The following is an 18,705-nucleotide window of genomic DNA, read 5'->3' as shown; positions in this document are numbered from 1 at the left end:
AAATACTTCCCAATCCCACCAAACACTTAGAATTGCTTCCATCTGTATCAATGCGGGCTTTGAATCCATTTGTGAAGCTACTTCGGGCCTAACCACGATTTTTAGCATATTGCTTTTGTATGTGATCCAGTGCGAATAGGCATACTTTTAATGATAAACACCACCCAATTTTAAATGAGCTGAATTTCTCTCTTATATGAAGGAAAAAAGACAACTGAACCAAGTACTGATGCTACCTTTATATCTAGAATATTGTGTAGGTTGTTATTTATCAAAGGCGCTTTAGTACGGTTTTCAGTGAATAAGTATTACTAAAGATATGCGACTTTGAGCTATATATTAGGAAAATGTTATGTAAAATGGGACCAAATTTAGGCATGTTTGGACATGAATAATTGTAGAAGGTAAATAAACACAACACAAATTCAATTATTTTTTAATTACTTTGAATACTAAAAAACTATTTGTAACATTTTGTATGTACTTCTTATATTTAAAGAATAAAAAAAATTACTGCACTGATTTTGTTGTATTCCGGAGTTTAATATTTTTTTTTACATTTTTCACAATATAAAAAAATTCCTTGTAATTTAGTAAAACTGGCCCATAAATAAATTATTAACATTTTATATTTTTTTTTTATAATATTATTTAAAAAACTGATAGTTCTTATAGCTAACCAAAATATGATTATAACTCATGAGAGAGCTCAATTATAAGTAACATACTATTTGCGGGTCATGTTCGCAGATCCATGGTTATGTATTTTAAATACATTTTATTGTATCAATTTAATTTGGATACTCCTCATTCGATTGTTTTAAATAAAAAATGTCTCATAGCACTTGCACCTTGTTCTTTGTGCATAAGTGCTATTAAATGTGAAGTGTCAAATTGGAACGTTGAAGTGTTTAGTTCCTGTCTAGCTAAAATAAGGCAACAGCTCCTGATGTGTGCGTTATATAATTTGTAGGTGTAATATTTCGATTAGTAAGTTTAAATTAGCACTAATGAATTGGAGTATATCTAAAGTATATATAGAGACATGTATTCTAACTCGACTATAAATATCGACACAGTAAAATATAACAAATAACATTTTTATCAAACAAAGTCCTTCTATTTTTCGATCTACCACCATCCAGATGAAAATATAAACCCTAAGCTCTTCTGCATCTATGTATTAAATAAGGTTTTCATTGTTTAGTTTTAAATGCCACGGTAGGCTATAGTTAAGTCTGATTTATTTTATCCTGGTATCGAAATCGTAAATGCTTCAAGATTAAATCTGTCAGCATTCACAATTTTCAGGATTAACTCTGTTTTAATTGTTATAAAATATAGCATGAAACGAATCGCGCTATTCCTACTGTTATTTTACTGACCATCCTGTTTTATCTTTTACAGCGTGTTTTTTTATTTCGTAATACAATGAGACGTCAGTTATAGTCATTTTAAACCATGTCTGCTCATATTAATGTGTTTTTTTTTTGTTTATTTTAAAGTATCCTTTTACCGACGAGGGTTTATATGGAATGGACCTACAGTTTAGCGTGAGCTCCGAAATAATTGGCTTTAAGTCATTGAATTTACGCCTACTAATTGTTTAGTGACCAACTTAGGAATCTACCTACCTGGAAGACATCCGGTCTTACCCAGTCTGGTTACAGGCGTGCCTGGGATCATTTTCCTTGTCGGATTATACACTCTCAATTAAGGACTATCAAAAATGTTAAACAATCACTAATATAAAGTTACGATCAAGCCCCAGCAGTATTTAAACCCGCGACTATTGCAACAGTAGGTGGACCGTCCTATCGCTTTTACCACTGCGCCAAACAAGCCGGCATCATATTAATTTAATAAGACAAATATTGGAATCTCAGGATATTTATACTGTATTATATTTTGCATTCATATCGATGACTTTCACCGAGCAAATGTAGCGATATCTACATGATTTTTCTATTCGCTCAATACCGTTGATACAGAAAATGGAAAGTATACAAATCAAATTCTAGGTATTTTGGATGTATTTCCTGATTTTTTTTTCGTTACGTACGTTTATTGAGCATATAGCGCCAATACATTTAACAAAAACACCTTGAATATATATTGAAACATTGTCTCTACATTTTCGCATGTTCGAAATTATATTCAATGCAACTTCGTCAGCTGATTAAGTCAGCCGTTATAAAAGTGCAGTGCTGCACCCATGTGTAAACTCTAAAACTACAAAAGGCACTAAATAACGTTAAAAATCATTCTCATCTGTTCCTGTCCAAAAGTCAACCCGATTTGTAAATTTGTGCAATTATTAATTTAATTATCATTGGTCATTATTTAACCAATACTAGTCGACATTTAATTAGTCTAAAGTAGAATAAAATGTATTTTGATAATATGTCACTGAATTAACATTAGTTATAGAAAATACTAGTTGAAAATTCGTTTACAAGGTAATAGTGAACTCCTTCAATTTTAAGATTCAAACGATGCAGATATTCTATATATGCAGAAAATTTTCTGAAAAATTATAAAAATTTATACATCCGATGGACAATTTTTTTTCATATATTTGGCACCGATGTTTTTTTTTAGATTAATATTATTTTTTATTAGGACCAATACAATTTCTTTCATTATATTAGCTCATTGATACATATTTAAAAATCAGGATTACTACTTCTAATCTAGTATAAAATTTAATACTTCCTTGTGGTGCTACTGAAAATTGCATACATTAAACGACGATGCACTATATAGAGGGACTTATGACGATAAGCTTTTATGGAGAGTGGGTTGGAATCGAAAATTTTATGGTAAATAACTTCACAAAATTATGCTCATGTTATAGCGTCTCCGAGAAATGACGCGGTTGGTTATGTTCCAGTCTGACTGGCAAAGCTACAGAAAGCTTTACCGAAATTAAGAAGCAACTAAATAAATTAATTCACAAGATTAAAAAATCACAAAAATACAATGGAAGATGGTGGTTAACTAAAGAGAATCGTTATGGCTAATATGGTGGTAAACTAATAATTTGCAATAATAACTTTTATAATAAAATTTTTTGGATATTTTTCAAACTTTTTAAAGCCACCTAAAGATTTCGGAAAGTTATCAAAATAGGCGTTTGTTTCGGTGATTACCGCTTTGGCTCTCATATGGATAATGCTCATCAGTTAGGATATATGGTTATGTAACTGTTGACTCATTACTAACTCAAATTTACTCATTAACTAAATTCAAAGCAAATTTTAGAATAGGAGCAGATGAACTTTATGCTATCAAATTTTAATTGAATCAATAAATCATCATTTGGCAAAGACTTATGAGCATCACCATTCCTTATCTACGTTATGAAATTTTCAGAATTAATTTCAAAATTAATCACACATTCAGTTTCTTTTTGTAGCACGTTTTGTGTAATTCAATAAATTCGATAATCTTGCCTATTTTCATACAAATATCGACACTGTTAGTATACTTATATACTTGAACCATTTTTTTTGAATTGTTTAGTTACTGCCATAACAAAATACAGGTTATTGAAATATAATATATGAATATAAGAAATTAAATTTAATCACTATATTCTCCTTGATGCATTTGCCATATATATAAAACAGATAATATTAATTTTCTACTAACGGTCACGTATCTTCTGAACAATTATGCACATATCTACGCAAACAAATTGTTTTACACCATACAATGCGATTTTCGACAGTTTTCCTATATTAATTATATACTGATCTTTAGTTACTTCCGCGCTGGGATGATAGATTTAAGCGATGGGCCATAAGTCGACAACAAAAAGTGTCATTCAGTCACTGTTGCTTTTTTGAAATATTCATAATTAATTAAAAAATTCTTTTAGCGAAGTTTAATTTTTGTGTCTTCCATATATCTGGATTCTTTTTCTATTACTATATCCTTTTTTATTGGCGTGCCTCTTTCATAGAAATTCAAATACAACTCACTCATGCGTTCATAAAACTATCAAGAAAGTTTATAGTAGTTAAATTAGCCACTTTTATAAACTCATCTATTGAAAAAATAATCGAATGGTTTCTATTACAGCTTAATATTGAATTCTGTAGAACAAATTCCCACACCTTTTTCCACTTTCAAAAGTAAATAACATTCAAAGACCTATATCAGTTAATGAGCATCAGAATAGAAATACCGACTAATTTTTCTCTTATTCATTTGATATAAATATCAGCTGGTTTACGAGAGGATGGGGAATATAGGTCAGTATTAAGGTTATATTGCTCCCGAAATAGAGAAGATCGGAGAACTCTACAAACTTTTACCTCATAAAATATATTATTCTAGGTGTATAATATACATGTGTGATCTCTCAGAGTTCAGAAAAGGCCAAATCTGTAGCATCTGCGACGAAAATAGCTGAATTGTTTAACGCTTCACGAGCAAGAGTAGCCATGGAATACAGAAAACATGTCAAAACAACAAAAAATTGCTGCAACAACCATAAAACTTAAATACTTGATTATTGGAGAGACGTGATATGATCCGATAAATCATTATATAAATTGAGTCCTACAAATGGCCAGGTTTTTGTATGGGACTCTCCAAAAGAAGCTTACGATCCGTGCGGCCCACTTTAAACACTCAGGAGTTTGTGTTATGATTTGGACAATATCGCAGTATTCAGGTGGACTTCTCATTCGCATCACTACCCGGATTAATGCGAATTAATATCTCGATATCCTCAATGAAGGAGTTCTTGCTCTGACTAGCAAATAGCTGCCACATTTTCCATATTCCAATGTGATATATATATATATATATATATATATATATATATATATATATATATATATATATATATACATATATATATATATATATATATATATACATATATATATATATATATATATATATATATATATATATATATATATATATATATATATATATATATATATATATATATATATATATATATATATATAGTCAAAAAGGTTTGAGGATTACCAGAATATAATCTTCTGTAGCTATCATAATATTCAGCTATCATAATTTATATCGTATTATTTTGTCCATTCCTCCTATACGAACCAAAATATTATCAATATATTAATTGGCTAACCGAAAATTTTGTTTCTCTTTTTGAGAAAAACGGGAGCACCGAGAGGATTAAAACTTATAAGGAGAAAGAATTTTTAGGCCTAATATGTTTGTGTAACGGGTGGAACAAATAAATATATTTCTATAAAACTAAGAACGCCCAAATCAAGTAACCTGGAATAGCCATCAAATTGGGGGTACGAACAAGAGAAAAAGAAAAATTGTTCTTGATTAAGGACTGTTATTAATTGATATGGTTCTGGAGACATAGTATATCAATGTACAAGAGGTAATTCTAAAGGTTGCTTTTTTTCTTTTTAACTTTTCCGTTAATTTTAATACAATTTTTAAACTTCTGATTAATTTCAAGTTTCATTAGTAAAAGCATTTCTTAATAAAGCATTAACTGAATATTGCAGGTAATGAATATGTTAATTTGTGCATAGCGACCTAAAATAAAAATTGCATGGAATATTAACAGTAATAATAGTTTCATAGAACTTAAATTCCTCATTTGTTCGCGAATTGTTAGTTCTCACGTAGAACATACAACAAATTAGCAAGCAATAGATACATATCGATAAAATATAAGGACTATATAAAAATATAAATGAAGTGATGAAAATATGCAGGAGTTAAAATAAAATTAACTACATAATTTGTATAGATGGAACACACACGATAAATAGAAACCATGAATAATTAACACTATATTTGTAAATATTGTAAAGCGTTGATAAATGTTAAGATTACTAAAGGCAATTAAATCAATAAATTAACTTAATTAAGGCAATTTGAAAAATATTAATGAGTGTTAATTCTTGAGATAGATTGTAAATATTTTAATATGTTTTAATATACAGATATTTATAAGATATGTGTCTATATTTATTCTTTAAACATTTTATTCATTGAACCTTGTCATTTTTTTTTGATTATTTACTTTATTGACCTAAGTTTTGAAAAACCAATAGTTAATTTCATAATTGCAAAGACATTCCTTTAATATACAGTTTGCAATTATAAAAATAATTAATATACTGGTTAAATTTAAATATCGATTTCATAATTGTGTTATTCATATGTTCTCTATTTTAATATTCAGAAGTAAGTTTTGGAAAACCAATAGTTAATTTAGTAATTGTAAAGACATTTCTTTAATTTACACATTGCAATTATGAAAATAATTAATATACTGGTTAATTTTAAATACGATTTCATAATTGTGTTATTCATATATTCTCTATTTGAATATACAGATTGAAGTTTTGTAAAACTAATAGTTAATTTAGTAATTTTAAAGACATTCCTTTAATATACAGTTTGAAATTATAAAAATAATTAATATACTGGTTAAATTTAAATGTCGATTTCATAATTGTGTTATTCATATATTCTTTATTTTAATATACAGACCTAAGTAAGTTTTGGAAAACGAATAGTTAATTTAGTAATTGTAAAGACATTTCTTTAATTTACACATCACAATTATGAAAATAATTAATATACTGGTTAATTTTAAATGCGATTTCATAATTGTATTATTCATATATTCTCTATTTTAATATACAGACCGAAGTTTTGGAAAACTAATAGTTAATTTAGTAATTTTAAAGATATTCCTTTAATATACAGTTTGCAATTATGAAAATAATTAATATACTGGTTAAATTTAAATATCGATTTCATAATTGTGTTATTCATGTATTCTCTATTTTAATATACAGGCATGTATTACTAAATTTGTTGTTCCATACTTAAGAATCTTAAAATAAAGAAAGATTATGTATTCGATGATGATGATGTATGTATATAATAATGAAAGAGGATATTCAGTGGCGTAGTAATTTACAATTTAAGTAATTTACAGTTATTATTACTTTGTTAATTATTGAAATTTAATGGAAATTATATTTATTTAAATGCAATTTGAAAAATGCTGGTGAGTGTTAATTCTTGTGATGGTTTGTATATATTTTAATATGCTCTAATATACAGACATTTATTATTTTAATTAATGTTATGTATCAACTACATTTCTGACCTTATACTAAACATTCAGGGAAAACAAGTTTTAGTAACATATCATTTTTGTTAATCCTTTAACTCTATTATGACAGAAACATGACTAATTTAATATATTGTAGTCGAATTTCGCGCACACCTACTAGTTCATTTTAATAAACTTCACCAGACTCTATATACGCCTTATGTGGAACTAACATTATAATGTAAGAGTTATTGTTAGAGTAAACCGAATACAATAGAAATTACTGAACGCTTAGAAATTTCTAAATATTATTTTAAACTTGCCAAAGCAGTCACCCGATGGCACAAGAGCAACACGCAGCGGAATGCTCCAAAGGTTTCGAAGGTGAAAGGCGTTTGTCGTCCACGTTTCCGGAAAGCGGGTCAAAACGTTCCCCCGAGGCCGCCTCAATTTTTCCGCTGAAAATCATATTCGACCTGGAAAAATGTCCAGACGCCCCTCGGCGTCGCACGACGCACATCGCGCACAATTGCCGCATTAAAAAAGATATAAACCCTTTTATTAAGTAAAAAATGTGTCGTGTTTTCGTGGACCGGAATAATAAATTGCCGTAATTTCGAGGCGAGCATTTAGCCGGTTACTCCTTTATTTTGTATGCACGCATACAAAAGTGTCCGCGCAAAAGTAGGGATTAGGAAAAAAAGTAAGGTTGGCAACAGCGTAATATTTTATATATAATATTGTGATTAAAATATGTAAATATATTGAAAAATGTGGTATTTATATTTTTATAATTCCGTTCCATTCAGAGTAAACACCAACAAATTCAGTACATTGATGATTTTTCCAATTTCATAAATTTTTCCTTTTTTTTCTAGAACGGTTAGCGAAGGCAAGTGGAACGATAGGAGTTGATTTTTTTTAACTTGATCGAAAAACTGAAAGTTATTGGTGTTGCGCGTATTTTTCTTCCCGATTATAAGAAAAACTGGCAAAGTTAAAAGATTTTATTTACCCTAAAGCTTATTCATTACAAAGATAGACGGGTATACATGATTAGTGACCACAACTTTCAAAGTTGCACCAACTGTGCGCTCCTTTGACCGAGTATTAGCATTTTCGGTGTAGAGTAGAGTGTTTTTTTTGCAAAGGCTGTGAATAGTGTGTTTAATTAAACCGATTCATCACATGTTATCCCCTATTGTTCCCTCCTTGGGTACATTATACGGATAAAAGTTGGCTTGACTGTTCTCGCCACCCGATTAGTAGATATTTCTAGGGAGGAAAGGACTTATCCAATAATGATTTTATTCTATAAGTAGAAGGTATACACCCAAAGATTCTTTTTAACACGGGTTTCTAAGGTCAGCATCTTTATCGGAATATACCGGTTTATTTACACAATCGGATGTCTTTCAAGGGGATGAAATGTTAATGCATTCCGTCTGGTTCTTAGCATCGGGACTCTCTTTATCACAAGTATTGGTTGGTTCCCAAATATGCCTGATTTCATATGTAATTTTTTAAGCTCATAAAGAATCGAGATCTTGGAAATTAGTTTATCTAAATGTTCCGAACCATGTGTCTCAAGCCCATGTGTTTCAATTATATTTTTGTTGTCGTAAATAAACCTGAAATAAATAAACATCACACAAACAAACACCAAACATAAATAGATTAAATGCCTAAACTAATTTCTACAATTGGCATTAAATCCGATCTCTAATAAAATGTGTTGTCGAGTGTATTAACAACGAACAACACTGCTCAAATTGTCTCACCATTTGTTGATCGCATTTTAGATAAAAGGATCATAATACTAATAAATGGACAATTTATACTTTAACCCATGAACGTTTAATATTTTTGATGCATATATTACTCTTTTCAAACGATTTGTAATTAGTTCAATGTTAAATGCTGCGTACAGACTAGGTCAACGAAACCCAACGAATGATATCCGGCGCTGGATACTGAACATTCGGTGGCCTTCGATAAAACGTACATGTTGCATTTGTGGTTAGGAGAAAACGTTCGTTGAGCGTGAATCCGTATTTTTCAACGGTGGCGGCGATTCTAGTGTATGTACACTTACCGTCCACACCGCATTCGTCGATTCCATTAATTACTTTTGATGTTACCGACACTCTACGGATTGCAAGCGAATGCCAACAAACCTTCGTTGACCATCGTCAAAATGTCCAAACAGAACTAGAAATATCTCAACAAACCCATTCGTTGGCTTTCGTTGGCCAGGTCTGTACGCAGCATGATCAGTTTTAAAAAATTAAAAAAGAATGAAAAATTTAGTATTTATTTTTTCATAATTTTCTTCCTTTCAATGTAAACACCAAACGAATTGAATGGATAGGCGCCAGCGCTTTTTCCAGTCTTCCAAACTTTTTTCTTTTTTTGTGAACGATTAGCGAAAGTAAAGCGATATGCTATGATTTTCTTACCTTGGTGAAAAAACGAAAATTTATTGGCTATAAATATGGCCCCTTGAGACAAATAACTTCGCACATATAAGGTATAACTCTCTAATAACATTTCTTGGGGAGAATTTGACCAAAGAAGTGAATAAAACGAACAAAACTCTTATATTTGTTATAATATTTTTGATCGCACTTCTCATAAGGGATCACAATCTAATAAATACATAATTTTTGTTTTAACCTATATTTAATATTTTTGGTGAGTATATTACTATTGTCAAAAGATGTTCCATTAGACCCATAGTCTTCTAAGAAAATACTCATTATAAATAGGAAACTATTATTAATTACTTATTATTTACAGATTTTTTCTAATTTTGGTTTTTCTAAAGAGATGACCTACATAAGTTAAAACATATATTTCATAACACTTATTCTATAATTATTATATAGTCTCATTGATTGACTTACTTTAGAATTAAAAGGCTTAAAAATAATATTTTTATTTTTAAGAGAGATTATAAGTATTTTTTGTGATATTGTGCTATGTTATATCTTGAAACCGTAAAATACAGTGCAGGTTCATCGAAACTGCTTGATGTGTATGACAATGTATTTAATTAAGTGAACGCCATTGGTTTGCTCATTTTCGATCAGGAGATTTCTATGTTGAATTTAAATCTCGCCCTGGTTAGTCAATCATCTAGAATGTCGATGCAAATATTGAGGTATACTGCCATACATCATCTCGATTTATTGCTACGGAACTAAACCTCAATTATAAAATGTTTTAAACCATTTATATAAAATCGAGTCTTACCAAAAAAAATACCAAAAGAAACTCTATACTTGATTTAATAATAAAAAGTTGAAAAGAGTTTCCATTTGTATTAGTGACAAGAAAATATATACATAATTAAAACAAACATCATATAATGTACTTACAAACAACAATAAATCAATTAAACTAAAAGTAAACAGGTGGTAAACGCCTATTGAGGAAATACTCTGGCAACAGTTCTGAAATAGATAAAAAAGTACCTGAGAAACCAATATTCGAGAATAACAGTAAGATGTAAAGAACTTTAAATCAGCCGTATAATTATTAAAGGAATTATCGGCCAGGTTGATTAACAATGGTGATGATACTGATAATTAAGGCCAATTGACTGGTAATTGAATTTGTACGTCGGTCTGTTGAGTTTTCAATGCCGATAGTGATAACAATGCCTAAACGTGTCATTAGAGAATAATGATGAAAGACAATAGCAATATCTGATAGCAATGATAAATAATGCTTGGATGAAGTATGGCATGAGCTTATGTCCTAACACTAACAATAATGACGTGCAATGTGATCAAGGTATAACGCGCGATATCTACTGTCACTAAGGCTTGTAGGCCTCGCTAGGATTAAGCTGTATTTTTAAAATAAATAAATAAATTAACATATGAACAGTACTGTTACTAGTGCACTCACTTCTCCAGCTTCAGCTATGATGGACGTACAATGTGTACAAGGAAGAAAGCTAAAAGCCACACGCTAGATACGCTGCCATCAAGAGCCAGTAGAAACCACTTTCGGTAGCGTTTATGTATGCTTCATTATTCATAGATCATAACTATACATCAGAAACTTTGGCCACTATGGCATTAGCCTCTGGTTTATAAGATAGCTACAATTTATATTTACAGTTGCAACCATAAAACTATTATCATTGATTTATAGTGATTATGAGTTATAATAATTAAATAAATAAATAGCGGAGAATGTTCAGAATAAATTGATAACTGAATAGATAAATGAATAGATAACTTAATAGATAAATGAATAGATAACTGAATAGATAAATGAATAGATAAATTAATAGATAAATGAATAGATAAATGAATAGATAAATGAATAGATAAATGAATAGATAAATGAATAGATAAATGAATAGATAAATGAATAGATAACTTAATAGATAAATGAATAGATAAATGAATAGATAAGTTAATAGATAAATGAATAGATAACTAAATAGATAAATAAATAGTTAAATGAACAGAAGTAAAATAAAAAGAAAACTGGAATACTTTGTGAAAAACTCACCATTTTGAAAACTCGGGTTGTGGAGTATCAAACACAGTATAATCAACACGATTGAAAAACGTAGTTACTCTGACGGTCGTGGCTGCATAAATGAACTTTCATAGAGCTCGAAAAGCCCTTGGGCATGTTAAGTTATCACATTTGGCAAATGCAGTTCGAGGAGGGGGCTAAACATGTTGCGAATTATGGCAATTGTTTTTGGTGCTGGGTGTCTGCAAGGGTGGCAGATCCCAATCGAGCAGAGGTGACAACCTAGCTCTTTTAATTTCTTTATCGGTATCTCAATTTTCCCAGAAACAAAAAACACACCAATAAAATATCAAATTACCCTTAAAATGTGATCGATGTTTTACCGTTAACGTAAACTTTCTAACGGTGGATTCTAGGATCTCCAACTCCTCGAACCACAAGTGTTTCTTTTTTATTCATTTTTTTAGAGATGAATTTAAAAAAATATATTAACAAATAATTCGCTTTTACACATTTGTCAATCGTTGATGAAACGAAAGATATTCGAGTGAATTTCAAAAAAGAATGATCACGGGCTAATAAAAGTGGTCTCATACCATAACAATGGACGAAAAAGTGTGTCTGAAATCCAAAGAAGCTCCGCAAACTGTTGGAGCGCCTATATTGACGCCAATGAACGTCATACCACATATTTGGTCATTCATCGTCATTATATATGGATCTGTGCAATTGAGTATATTATATTGATAAAATAATATTGATATTAATGATGTTAAAACTCTAAAATCATAAGCTTGGATTGGCTGAGATTGTATTTGAGCATTTCATCCATACAAACAGATAGATTTGCCAGAGGTAGGTTATGTTTATATAAGGATGAGCATATAATAAATATCGATTCTCAGAATTTAGGTAAATTTGAAATAAGGTTTCAAAAAATCATACAATGCAGATTTTAACCAAATTTGTAATGTTAGCTCTAGAGTAAAGTAACATATATGTAAGATATATTTGTAATTGCCCACAACATACAATAAAATAGTGTGTAAGTATATTCATATGATTAAAACGTATGAGAGTGAAGCGGTACTAAGACGACTAGGCGGTCAGTAGATTAAATAGCAAGTGCATTAGAGGAAAGTGAAATTCAACCTAAATATAACAAAAGAACCCTTTACCAGAAAACTGTTGTGGATGTCTAATTGAGTGTGATATTATTAATATTTTTATCCACATTTTCAATATAGGAAACCCCTACTAGATTATGTTTCACAAGTTATTCCATCTATCTCTATTATAGTGGTGTCTTGTTAATACACGGGTTACGTTAGATGATCAGCGTTTTAAGCTATCTTTAGTAGACTCAGTTTTATTATTTATTCCTTACTATTAGTGCTTATGTATCAACTTGATGGTTACAATAATTAGAGTCGAAAAACAAATATCAACAATACTTTATCGAACAATATTTATATCATTCTTTTAAAGTATAAATTCAGTAAAATCTTATAATTTTGTGTCGACTATTCGTCATTGTTACGATGACACACCATTAGCTATGTGCGAGTGCGAAACGATTTTTCCAATTCATTCAAGCCGGTATTCGCAAATGAGGCATTATCTCTCCACTGCTTTTCAACATAGTAATGTAGGCAATTATGCGAAATGTTGCTACAAACTCCTTGACCGATCTGATGTTCACTTATGATATTACAATATAGTTTTCACTGAAGAGCCAGCATATCTTGATAATTTTAGAGGGAAATGCCAAAATATTTACAACTATAAATCGTATATATCGGTAATTTTAAATGGAATCCAGTGATAGCAAGCACAGGACATCAAGTGCTTGAGTGTGTGTAGAAGAGAGGAAATATTACAATTTAAAGTATAAAATGAGCCTTTTTCGAACGCTTATTTTGCCAATCCAATAGTCTCAGATGTGTAAGCTTGAGATCTTTCAAATGCGATGTATAAAGGCAAATAATTCATGTTTCATTACGAGTGTAAATAATTAAATCATTCGTCTAAGATGCGACAATCAGTGCGCAGTTGATGAACAAATTCAGAGACCCAGACAATGGTAAATGTGGTAGGTTTGGTGGCGACATTGATCTTTTGGGTGAAATACGCAGCGCCCATTTCCGAAAAATATCTAGATCATCGAAAACGATCCGAAAACTAGCGGAATAACGTTGTGCGACCAGCTGCGGCCGATCGCCAAATGTGCCGTGATGTAATGAAGAATGTTTGAAATTCTGTGGGACCAATAGCAGCTTATTGGTGAGAAAGTATTGCTAATTGGGAAGTAGACACTCTCCCTGAGCTCCGGCTATTGATTAATAATGATAGTAATTCATTATTTGATGAAAAATCTTGAATCAGTTGGGTTACTAAACAATCAATTGAATCATTTGAATAATAAAGGCGTAACGATTAGCGAAAATTTGATACAACTAAATATGTGTTAGTTCATTTGTATTATTTAATCAATTGATGAACAAAATGTTATAAAATCTTATGTAAAGTGTTTAAATATGTGAAGGTCATCTATGTCATATTTTAAAATTAGCTCCCTTCGTCGTTATATCAATGCCATATTTTTCGTCCAAAGTTTATCTACATATTACACCATAAACTATAGAAGAAATCCAGATGGTGTAGATGAAAATCAAACGAATATTTTTTGAGGTGTTAATAGGCGCGATTTAAAATTGACGGCTTGAACTCAGCACATATTTATGTTACATCAAAACAGTTCTGCGCGGGACAGATGCTAAATTTACCGGCAGCATCACGTTAGCACCCTGTATGTTTATATTTTCGTCGGTGGTTCTTTGTAAGATTCAAATATATCCATCAACTCTATCGGATGTTATTGCGGATTTGTCATCGACTGTGAAATATTGGACGGGATTCAAGCGGACAAGGACCCGTCTTTTGCAATCACGTGTGGTTTATTTTTACTTGCAACTTAAAAAGAAAATGCCAACCTGTTTAAATAGAACTAAGGTTATACACATTTTGAAATTATTGGAGGTGTCATTAAATTAAAGTTATTCTGCACATAGATCTTTTAAGATAAAGTCATTAGCACTTTCTCGAATATCTATTTTATAACGGTCTTTTTCTTTAGGTATATTTAATTATTATATAATTATACCTTATATTGATTGGCTGCTGCAGGCTTTTATTGGATTTATTATAGCTGTAAGAATAAAAATTCGTCGATGAATAATACTATATGATAATTTAACTGCTAGATAGACTTTAAATAATAAACCGTTCATCCTGACAATCAAGCAGTCTCTCCAACACTGAAAATATTTGAAAAATGAAAAAAAATTACTTTTTTAAGCCACCACTACTCCAAGATTGACATAATGAAGAAAAATGTTCCCACTAATCTTAATCATTTTCTAAATAACATAGTACACGTACCTTACCACATCTCGATAATTCTGTAGTGTTTTTCAGTTCCTTAATCATATGTTTAATATAGATTTTCATGAATCCTTGTTGTTAATCTAGAATGATGTTCATGTTAATGATGTTAATAGAAAATGTGAAGTTAACAGGAGACAGATAAAAATGAAATAAAGAAATAGAGAAAGTGTGCCAACAAATTATTCCAAGAAAAGTTCGGAAGAAGTTCTCCGTTTATATGTATATAGCTCTGCTAACTATGGTAAACACTATGCCACTGTATAATGCTGACATGATAAAATCAATATTATTTTTAGAGCAATGGCATGTGAGGTACGTAGGAATACCGTTCAATGATACATTTTGAATAAGGATTGTCATGCAAAGTATTAGTTAATCGATTAATCAGAAAAGGTTGAAGCTACTCACTGCAATCAAATCATCGAGTATAAAAATTATTAATTTATAAATATGAAATATAATCGATGAGCTACTGTGATAAAATATTCTTAACAAAAAAATTGGTCCGACTTCCAAAAATAAATAAGAAATTCACTAAAAGGTGAAAAATAAACAAACTTAGATTTTTAACACAAAAATAAATAATAACCGTATAATAATGTACATAATAATCGTTGGAACAACCTAATAAAAATAAACAAAAACCTTAGTTAACCTTTCCACTACACGTATTTTATATTCTACTATATATATAATTTAGCTTAATAAATACCTAAACCTATTAGTCTCTTTACGATATTATTTTAACTACTACCAACTTTTCCTCTTATTAGTGTTAGATATTTACTCAATAAATTATGCAGTTATTTTGTTAAGTCTTACAGGTAGACCAAGTAAAGTTATGAAGAGAAATAGAAATAAAGAAACAATAATTGAAAATAAAGAACGCTTCAGGCCACGGGATCCGCTACCTAGCGTAAAAGATTTGAGAAGTATTCTAACTAGAACAAAAAGTTGGCACCTCCATGAATCGAACCCGCGACCTTCGTGTACGAGCTGAACGCTCTACCCATTATACCGTAGAAGCAGCTCCCTGCAGCATTTCCACAACGACTCTATGATATTGTTAGTGCTTAAAAAGCAATCAATGGCTATTGCTGTGAACTAATTCCGATTTTCTGTCACATCAGTTCAGAAATAACATTATACAGAAATATCTAATTATTTATGATAAAAAAAATGTGAAAACCTTGTACGAGTCTTTGAAATTTTAGGGTTTCCCTCGATTTTCCCCCTTCCCACCAACAGATCCTAACTTGTTTCTTTTAACCACCTCGGAAGTGCGCTCTTTCGAATAGAAAAAAAAACTTTTGAAAATCGCTCCATAATTGACGGAAGAATTGTCGAACATACATTAAAAATAATATACAGAGGAGCAAAGAACTTCCTCCTTTTTGAAATCGGTTAAAAAGAGACTGAATAATGTTAATAAAGGACTTAACCATATGTAGCCAAAACACGTTACACAGGACACAGTTTATCAATAATTGATAGTTCCGAAGAGATTAGCTGAAATTTCGCTGAGGACTTGATAATTTGGCTTTAAAAAAATTTTTCATTTAACTGGAAATTTTATAGGTGAAATAAATTACTTAGATTTGAGTCCGAAAATAAATTATTATAAAATTATTTTGAACATTGGATAAGAATGATGCCATGTTAATTTAATATAAAAACTAGACTGTTATATTGGACCTTTTTCATATGATATATTATAAAAATACACATTCATAACAAAATTGTGGTCTCTTTTCCTTTTACAAGTGTATTTTTCTATGGATCATGTTTTATGTAATGGTATGCAATAAGCAATGCAATAAGACAGGAAATATGTGTATATATTGTTAACAAATTCACATATTTAGTATAAGATATTCTAATATAGAATTAAGGTTAATAATAAATAATTCAAGAAAAAATAAGGATACAACAAAACAGAAAGTTATAGTGAAAGCATCCCTAAATCAAAGGTGAAGGTCCTTTCACCTTATCATTTATAAAAGGTGAATCAATACATAAGTTAAAAATTTAAACGTAAGCATAAGAAAATTTATGTTATTTCGTACATTCTTGTTCCAGCGTCTTTTTCAAGATTTGATAATTCATTGAATTTCAGTTATAAAGTATTCCTCAAATTATCTTTTATTGATACTGAAACCAAATTAAAAATACTCTAGAATTTACAATTTGGAAGATTTAGAATTTTATATTGATGAATTTATCAACCAGGCAGATTTACTATTGCTTAGTGATTGGTGAGAAAAGTTAACCTGAGCTCATCTGTTATCAATCATCTAATGCTGATTAGTCGTTTAAAAGATATGTCAGTGACTAGGATGAAGCAGAGAGTGTTGTCACTGACCTCAAAAAAAGCAGGAAGGTCGTTTAGATTTTAAAATGGGAAATAAATCGGTGGAACCAAAATGGTCAATAAAATACCTTGGAGTATATTAGGATAATAAATAAACATTCGCTGGCCTCAGTTCAATGACTAAAAAATGGATGTCTCGCTCAATACCATATATAAGAGGCTCAAAAGCGAGCAAGGGATGACCTGAAGAGATGAGTATATTCGGTTGTTCCATACTTTCAATTCAAAAGCCGGTTCCTTATGGAAAGGTTTCAATGTGTTCAACGAGCTATGTTAATTAGAGTCTGCAGTGCATATAGACTTTTGCAGGCAACTCTTATCAAGAAATAGAGAAAGAAAAGGCGAAGATAAACGTAAAGGCCAAGTGACAAACGGAGTGGGATAGTTGAGAGTAATGGGCACAGACTTATCTCTGATATAAGGAAATGGGCAAGTAGACCATTTGGTAACCTCCATTACTATTTCACCCAGGCTATATCAGGACATGGGTGTTCCAACAATTGTCTACACAAAAGTAATAAGATTATTTAAATATATTGTAAGGAGGAAAACGATGCGTAGCAAATACCCTGTTTAATTGCACTCGTTAAGACGGTTTCAAGAAAATTTTCAGGAAAAATACAAGTAATTTGTAGATTGATTAGAATATTTTCTTAGTGCTGAATTGAACTGAATATATATACCGAATGTTTTGTTTAAATTTTGACCACAAAACAATATAATAAATCCAAACCGCAGCCTTGTAAGTTACACAAATAAGAAAAAATGACTGCGACAACAGTAAAATGGTGGAAATAAACAGAAATTGGAAAATAAAGCGTAGCATTTGTTTTCTCGTGAAGAAGTATCCGTGTATATGCTGCATAAAATATGAATCTTGATTAAAGTGATGGTATAAGAAATTCAAACACAATTCTTCAGCGGAGTTCTAAATTTACAAGTCTCCTTGTAATTGCCTATACTAAGTTTTTATTAATATCAATATGAGCATAAAAATGTTAAATATTGTCTTAATGTTTTGTATATTCATTTATGAGACTATCTTTGTCAAATTATGATTTCAGATGTAAACTATTTTTAACATATATCAAACGTTTACTTTATTATATTTTGTGTTCGCTCCAAAAAATACATTATTGTTGCTCCAATACATCAAAATAAGTGGCCCTCAGGAATACCTACATCGTTAAAATTTATTTTTCAAGTTCGTTCATTAAATTCTTATATAAAAATAATTTCAGGATACCAAATGTGGTTAGCATGGTTACTGAAGAAGCATTTCTTTTTGTATTGT

The 18,705-nt window shown here is 30.3% G+C and overlaps 1 protein-coding gene across 5 annotated transcripts in view; it reads left to right on the top strand.

Annotated features, from left to right (window-relative positions):
- The window catches only part of LOC143194454 (neuroglobin), a 232,479-nt gene that overhangs the window by 137,471 nt on the left and 76,303 nt on the right, over positions 1-18,705 (top strand). The window contains exons 1-2 of one of the 5 annotated variants that reach the window (XM_076401267.1): positions 4,580-4,684; positions 5,014-5,392. The exons of 3 other annotated variants lie outside the window; for them this stretch is intronic. The gene's annotated coding sequence lies outside the window, so the exon portion shown is untranslated. Of the gene's footprint in view, positions 1-4,579; positions 4,700-5,013; positions 5,393-18,705 lie in introns of those variants that run through there. One more of the 5 variants, XM_076401265.1, reaches the window with a different exon arrangement.

Source organism: Rhynchophorus ferrugineus, unplaced genomic scaffold (assembly GCF_030347505.1).
Source record: "Rhynchophorus ferrugineus isolate W39M unplaced genomic scaffold, kcgeb_rfMv2 rfM3, whole genome shotgun sequence".
Taxonomy (NCBI): Eukaryota; Metazoa; Arthropoda; class Insecta; order Coleoptera; family Curculionidae; genus Rhynchophorus; species Rhynchophorus ferrugineus.
This window is presented reverse-complemented; position numbering and strand designations above follow the sequence as displayed.